The 8,069-nt window shown below is 44.3% G+C and overlaps 1 pseudogene; it reads left to right on the top strand.

The window, feature by feature from the left end:
• The first annotated feature begins 4,988 nt into the window (after nt 1–4,988).
• Nucleotides 4,989–6,930, top strand: LOC129063728 (glyceraldehyde-3-phosphate dehydrogenase-like; annotated as a pseudogene).
• The last annotated feature ends 1,139 nt before the right edge of the window (nt 6,931–8,069 follow it).

The following is an 8,069-nucleotide window of genomic DNA, read 5'->3' as shown; positions in this document are numbered from 1 at the left end:
AGTCTCCGCCCCCCAAAGCCTACGACGTCTCTCCAGAGCTTCCCGGAGTCGGCGCGGGAGGCGTGGCCTTAGTGGCACCGCCCCCCGCAGTGCGGGGTCTTTGGTGAAGACCGCGCCCACTGAAACCGCCGGCCCTAGCAAAGTGCAGCCAGGGGCCTCAGGGATCGTCACATCCGGCTGTCAAGGTGACTGGCTCGATAGGGCCCCGCCTTTATGACGTAATCCAATCACAAGTGGTGTTTGCTATCTCTTCTTCCGGATCAAGGAATGAATCGCCAGAGAAACTTCTCCAGTTACCTACGCAAAATAAAATGTTTCCGGGGTCAGTTGTAAATTTTCTGCCTTTGTGTTCGCCGCTAGGGTAATATTTCCTCCCCCGCCAGACGGCGGAAGGCTATTAGAATCGTCATGCACTTGTGGCGTGAGGCAGTTTTAGACGCCTACCTGCAGTCAGCGCCGAATTATTGCTACTTCATGTGAATTTCTCGACTATTTCCTCCTTCCTGAAGCTTTGCGTCTAGACTTAACCTTTCTCCACCCCATGCTCATGCCTTGATCTAAATTATTATTTTTCTCGTATAGTTAATTTATTCATTCTCTAAAAGTTTCGTTTCCCATATAGTTTTTATTTTTTAGGGTTTTGGGGTTTTTTTGGCGTCTTTATTTGGATCTCCAGGGGAGAGTTTTTCAGGAGTCTCTTAATTCCTACCATTCAGTCACTTACCCAAGAAACGGATTCAGTCTCCAACTTAAGGGGTAGAAGTTGTAGTTCAGCTGGAGCTAGAAGGAAGTTGTGGTATGAGTGGTTTAAAGATCCGGTTTATTAGATACAAACTGTACCTATGTAAACTGATAGCTATTTAAGTTTAGGAGACGGACTTAAGATAGGCAGTTTTGAAGTTTATGTCGATCTTTTAAAAATGCTCGTTACCCGTTACCTTAACTCCTTAATGAGCTAATATTGATGAAAGGACTTTGTGTCCTGATACATAAACAAAGTAATACTTTCTTACTAGCCTTCGTTCCTTGTTAAAGGTTAATTTCAACGATATAGAAACTGGCTGCATATGTAATTGGCATGTATCGTTCAGTCAAATATCTCCTACACTAAAGAGCAGGTGGGGTGGTGAGCTCTTAATACTGTTTTGGTTTTGGTTTTGGTTATCCTATCTGCGAAAGCAAAATTACAAGTTACTCTTTTTTTTTTTTTCCTCGTTCTGTTTTTCCCTTCATTTATTTCTTTTGCCGCCTGGCTTTTCCTCATGTCCTTCACCACTTCTTATGAATGACACTCATTGTCACAGATTGGGTTCTCAGGGAAGCAAACTTTTGCAATGGACTTTGGTATGCAAGATGTTTATTAGGAATCAGAATCTGAGGTAGGGAAAGAAAGGAGGCAAAATTGGGCAGAGAGAAGTCTTAGCAATGCCTTAGCCTATCCCATGTTTCTAAAACAGCGAACTTTCAAAGCTTTCCCCAGTGGGGATGCAGGTTTTGCTAAGGGAGGTTGTAGAACCTTAGGCACCCAGCATCTCTTTAGCCAAGGCAACTGCTCAAGGAGCCTGATAACTGAGGCATGTCTGCTGGCAGCACTCCAGCAAATGGCAGAATAATACCTTCATTCCTCAAGGGAGGTCAAGGAGATGCACCGCAGCATCCACTGTACTCATTAAACCACTCATTAAGTAGTTGTAATTAATGTTTATCTCACATTCATTCAAATCTCTCCTCAACAGCGCTACTAATTATTCCTTCATCCTTGGCTGGTGTGGCTCAGTGGGTTGAGTTCTGAGCTGCATGAACAGGCAAGTTACAGGTTTGATTCCTGGTCAGGGCACATGCCTGGGTTGTATGTCAGGTTCCCACTAGGGGGCCTCCCAGAGGCAGCTGATCACTATTTCTCTCCCTCTTTATCCCTCCGTTCTCTTATCTAAAAAATAAATATCTTTAAAGAAAATTGTATTCCTTCACTTTTGATGCCATTGGCAATATGCTTTCTTGGTTTTTCTTCTACTTTTTTGTCTACTCCTCAGTGTCTTTTAAAGGTTTATCCTTCTCAGCCATTAAATAAGAAAGTTCCTTAAATCTCAGTCCTTGATTCTCCTATTTTCAACTGTGTTATTTTATCAAATGATATCAACCATGCCCATGTCTTCAGTTACCACCTCTACCCATTTATATACTAAGCAACACTTATATAATAGTATGTGCCAAGTACTATTCTAAGTGTGTTATGAATTAACTCATTTAACAACTATGAAAAGTATTTATTACATACAGATGAATAAATTAAGGCACAGAGAATAACATAATAGCATGATTGAAGGGATAAGAGTGAGACCAAAGAGAAATCAGAGCCCTGGCAGGGTGGCTTAGTTGATTGGAGCACCATCACATACACCAAAAGGTTGAGGGTTCAATCCCCGGTAGGGATGCATATAGGAGGCAACCAACGTATCTCTCTTTCTCACTTCCTCTTCCTCTCTCTCTGAAACCAATAAATGTATCCTCATGTAAGGATTTAAAAAACCCTGCAATCTGCGTCCAATTGCCAGCACTTCTTCTCCATAGCCTTTCTATCTTCATAAATAAAAAAATAAAAAAATTTAAAAAGAAATTAGAGCATATTAAAATACAGATCTTGTTAGCTAAAAGACGAAGTGACAAATTTAAACTGACAGAAGTGAGTAGATTGATAAGTCAACAAATGTAGATGATTTTAGACACACAGCTCTTGAGAAATTAATAGTTGAAGCAGATAAAAATAGGCATAGTTATCAAATTTCTAAATACAATAAACCAGCTCAAGCTATTAGATATGTAAATAACTCCACTCATCAGTTCAGATTCTTTTTGAGCATACATAGAATATGGATAAAAACAAAACATATATTAGCTATAGCTCTAATATTCCAAAGGATAACTACTATACAGACTGTCTTCCAACCAGAAATTGATTAAATTAGATAATATAATAAAGAATAGCTTTAAATTTTTTAGAAACTAAATAACCTATTACTAAATTCCCTTTGGAGGAAAGATGATATCACAATGGAAATTAAGTGACTTAAATTTGTCAAAAAATAAGAAGGTTGGAAACATGCATTAAACATTCAATTCAAGAAGTGTTGAAAAAATTGGTGTCCAAGAATTGCTTGTTAGTGTCGGGAAGCCTCCACAAACACATTGGAATTGGGTCTCTGAACCGAATTTAGTTGATGTCTGTGAAGTGAAATGTGCTAGAATGACTCCGGCTCGTGAAAAAAATGGCTTTTGAAGAGAAATGATACAGGGATGGCGGAAGAATGATGAACCTTTGATCCCTGGATGGCTACCTAGTCACCCATGATATGAAACTACATTGAGATGTTAATGAATGTGCTGTGCTGTAATCAGTTACTGAAAGTAAAAGTTACCAATGGAGTTTAGAAATGGTAGTAGACCCAGCTCCCGAGGAGTTGACACATTGGATATATAAGGAATTTGAAAAGAATAAAAAATATACTAAATGTAAAATTCTATGGTTATTGTTATCTGCAATAGACAAAATGAAAATAAAAGGAATTCCAAGATAGCTGCAGAGTAAGTGGAAGCTACACTCACCTGCTCCCTGCATCAAACTGGACTTACAGCTAAATTATAGAGCAATCAACCTGTATAACCATCTGAAGGGTAACTGACCTGAAATACTATAATGAAGGATTTACAAAAGCAGCCACATAGAGACTGGTAATAAGGGAGGAGACATCCGCAGCAAGTGAGAAGCTGGAATGATATGATAACTCAGCTGCAAAGCTCCCTCCCCCCAGGAGTGTGGGGTCCCAACCTCAGACAGGAATCCCCATCCAGAGCAACAGAGATTGGAAGAGGCACCCACATAGCATCTGGTGGTGAAAATCAGCGGGGATTCGGTTCACCTGGGAGAGAAAGAGTCTGCTAGAGACCCAGACACCACCTTCCCAGGGCCGAGCATTCCTATTGTTACAGCACCAACCCGGGGCGTGCACTGCCAGGTCCTCCAACTGCTGGTGACACTACTCTGTTTTGCTTGTGTACTGCAAAGGGGTCTCCTGGTGGCACCCAGCAGGGACTTTTGGGGTGCTCTTTTTCTGGAAAAGCTCTTGGTGGAGACTGAGACAATGACTGAATTGTGTAGCTTTGGAAGGGGGACCATTCTCCCCACCTGAGCGCATAGCTAAAGGCTCCCTCGCCTGTTGAATCACTTGACCTGCCCTACCACTCTGTGGACCCACCCTTCTGAGTTCAGTTGTGCAGGCAGATGAGAGCAATGCAGAGCTGGTAGTTTTGGTGACTCATCTCCTGGAGAGGCTTTTGTCCAAGAACCAGATGGGCAGTTCTGGGTTGCATGGCTACATCACAGAGGAGCCGCTCCTACCTACCCTATGAGCTCAACCCAAGCTATCCCAAAAAGGGGAAAAAGTGCCCATCCCTCCTCCTATAGGCTCTTTGGATCTGCCCTCCCAAGTCCAAGTGGCCTGGCCCTGCTGAGCTCTGGAGGCATGGGAAGGCAGGGAGGAAACGGAGAGCTGCTCAGAGCTGGGACATAAAGAGTGTGTCTCCTGTGGAAGCTACTGTCTGGGGCCAGGAAAAAGTGCTTGGCCCTGTGGCTCAACTGGTACAGCCCCCAACAGGAGACTTTGATCTATCACCCCAGTCACAGTGGCTCTGTGCAGCTGGATTTGCTGCTGCAGAGGGGCTGCTGGCTGCACCCTACCTGAACCTGCAGCACGCTCCTCCTGAGGGAGCTAGAGTTAAAGCCTCTGGCAGAGACTGCATGGTTTGTCTCTGGAGTAGGGGCCACCTTCCTCTCATTGAGTGCCTGATGACATGGTTCCCAAGTTGGGGACAAAGTAGCCCTTGCCTCTCAACCTCAGTTGCCCTGCTCATGACCCATGGAAGGGTCTGTTGTTGCCACCAGCCTAGGCCCACTCTGCAGTCTTTCTTTGGAAGGCCAGGCAACCTCAGGCATGGAGGCAGAGCAGCTGACAGGCGGAGTGAACTTCAGGGAGCCTCGGACTCTTATAGATCTTCCCACATCTTTAAGTTGGAGGAAGCTGACCCTTTTACACAGATTGGCCCCTCGTGCACACACCCAGGCCTGGTAGATGCAGCCACAAACAGTGAATAGCTTGGTAGCTCCAGACAGGTAGCCCAAGGCTGTTTGCACACCACATCTGACATCAGCCTGTATCTGAACCTCCCCCAAGTGGAACCAAAACCAACACAACCAGTGGTGGGCTTCAGACCACACCAGAGCTTGACCCAACTACCCACACAAGCAGCACAGCCAAAGGAAGATTCTGACAGCCACCAGACCCTGCTGGGAACAACTCTGCCTTGGGAGGCAGCCCCTGCACAGCGCTTACACATGGTGATTGAGATTTATCTTTACAGTCAGCCTGCCTGAAGGGCTAACTCTGACCATGAAAGGGCCAACAGCATTCAAAACTCAACTACAACAGGAGGCTGCACATAACCCCCAAGAAACATTCCTGGAACCCTGAGCTCAGCTGATCTAGAAGATTGTGTCACTAAGTCCAACAAGACGCCCACATAATAGAGCCATTTTAGTGTGTTTGGGACTCATAGCGGATCTACCTAATACACATAGACAAGATGGGAAGACAAAGGAGTATGTCGCAAATGAAAGAAAAATAGAGATCCCCAGAAAAAGAATTAATTAAAATAGAAGCAACCAAAATACCAGATGCAGAGTTTAAAACAAGGGTTAAAAGAATGCTCAAGGACCTTAGGGGGAAAAATGGGTCATCTTAGTGAGAACTAAAATAAAGAGATAGTAAGCATTAAAAAGGACATAGAAACCATTAAAAAACGAGTAGTTAGAAATGAATAGGCTCTCTGCTTCTCCTGTTAGACAGCCACGTCTTCCTGCACAGTGACAGCCTCAACCCTGAGACACGGTGGTGACGGTGGAGTGAACAGATTTGGCCGTATTGGGCGCCTGGTCCCCAGGGCCGCTTTTTACTCTGGCAAAGTGGATGCTGTCACCATCAACGATCCTTTCATTGACTTCAACTACATGGTGTACATGTTCCAGTACGATTCTACTCACAGCAAGTTCAAAGGCACAGTCAAGGATGAGAACAGGAAGCTTGTCATCAATGGAAAGTCCATCTCCATCTTCTAAGAGTGAGATCTCACCAGCATCATCCCAGCTGAGTGTGTTGTGGAGCCCACTGTTGTCTTCACTACCATGGAGAAGGCTGGGGCTCACTTGAAGGGTGGAGCCAAGAGGGTCATCATCTCTGCCCCTGTGTGGATGCCCCCATGTTTGTGATGGGTCTGAGCCATGACAAGTATGACAACTCCATGAAAATGGTCAGCAATGCCTCCTGCACCACCAACTGCTTGGCCCTCCTGGCCAAGGTCATCCATGAAAACTTTGGCAGTGTGGAGGGACTCATGACCACAGTCCATGGCATCATTGCCACCCAGAAGACCGTAGATGGCCCCTCTGGGAAGCTGTGGCCTGATGGCCAAGGGGCTGCCCAGAACATCATCCCTGTTTCTACTGGCACTGCCAAGGCTTTGGGCAAGGTCACCCCTGAGCCGAATAGGAAGCTCACTGGCATGGCCTTCCGTGTCCCCACTCCTAGTGTGTTGGCTGTAGATATGAATTGCCGCTTGGAGAAATCTGCCAAATACAATGACATCAAGAAGGCAGTGAAGCAGGTATCAGAGGGCCCTCTCAAGGGAATCCTGGGCTATACTGAGGACCAGGTTGTCTCCTGCAAGTTTAACAGTGGCATCCACTCCTCCACCTTTGATGCCCAGGCTGGCATTGCACTCAATGACCATTTTGTCAAGCTCATTTCCTGGTATGACAATGAATTTGGCTACAGCAACAGGGTGGTGGACCTTATGGTCCACATGGCCTCCAAGCAGTAAGAGCTCCCTGGACCACCAGCCCCACAGACAGGAAGAGAGACCCTCAGCTGCTAGGGGGTCCTTGCCCCAAATCGATCCCCCAACACTGAGAATCTCCTGACCTCCAGTTTCCATTCTAGACTCCGTGAAGAGGTGAGGGGCTTAGGGAGCTCTTCCTTGTCATGCACCATCAATAAATTTCACTGTATCCAGCCAAAAAAAAGAGAAATGAATACAGTACCTGAAATGAAAAATAAACTACAGGGAATCATCAAAAGGCTAGTTGAAGCAGAAGATTGAATCAGTGATTTAGAGATGAGATAACAGTAAGCACCCAGGCAGAGCATAAAAAAAGAAAAGAGAAATTTAAAAAATGAGAAGGGTCTCAGGGATGTCTGGGATAAAATCAAGTGTAACAATATCTGCATGATCAGGGTCCCAGAAGAAGAAGAGAGTAAGGGATAAAGGAGTTGTTTGAAGAAATAATGGCTGAAAACTTCCCTAACCTGGTGAGGGAAAATGTCGCGCAAGTTCAGGAAGCACAGAGAGTCCCAATCAAGATGAACTTAAAGAGGCCTACAGCAAAACACATTATAATTAAAATGGCAAATGTGAAAGACAAAGAGAGAATCTTAAAAGCAGCAAGGGAGAAACAGTCACCTACAAGAAAGTCTTCATAAGGCTGTCAGCTGATTTCTCAACGGGAGCACTTCAGACCTGAAGGAACTGGTATGAAATATTCAAAGTGATGAAAACCAAGGATCTACAATCAAGACTACTCTATCCAGCAAGGCTATCATTTAAAACTAAAGGTAAGATAAAGAGCTTCCCAGACAAGAAAAAAAAACAAAACCTAAAGGAGTTTATTACCACCAAAACAGTATTGCAGGAAATGTTAAAGGGCCTGCTTTAAGAAGAAGAAGAAAAGAAATGGGGGTCAGGACATAGGTATAAAGAATAAAATGACAATAAATAAGTACCTATCAACCATAACCTTAAAGGTAAATGGATTAAATGTTCCAATCAAAAGACATGACCCATATATATGCTGTCACCAAGGCACTCACCTCCAAACAAAAGATACCCCAGACTGAAAGGGAAGGGATAGAAAGAACCTTCCGTACAAATGAAAACAAACAAAAAAAGAACTGGGGTAGCAA

Source organism: Pteronotus mesoamericanus, unplaced genomic scaffold, assembly GCF_021234165.1.
Source record: "Pteronotus mesoamericanus isolate MK-2021 breed Mesoamerican mustached bat unplaced genomic scaffold, CSHL_Meso_final scaffold_99, whole genome shotgun sequence".
Lineage (NCBI taxonomy): Eukaryota > Metazoa > Chordata > Mammalia > Chiroptera > Mormoopidae > Pteronotus > Pteronotus mesoamericanus.
This window is presented reverse-complemented; position numbering and strand designations above follow the sequence as displayed.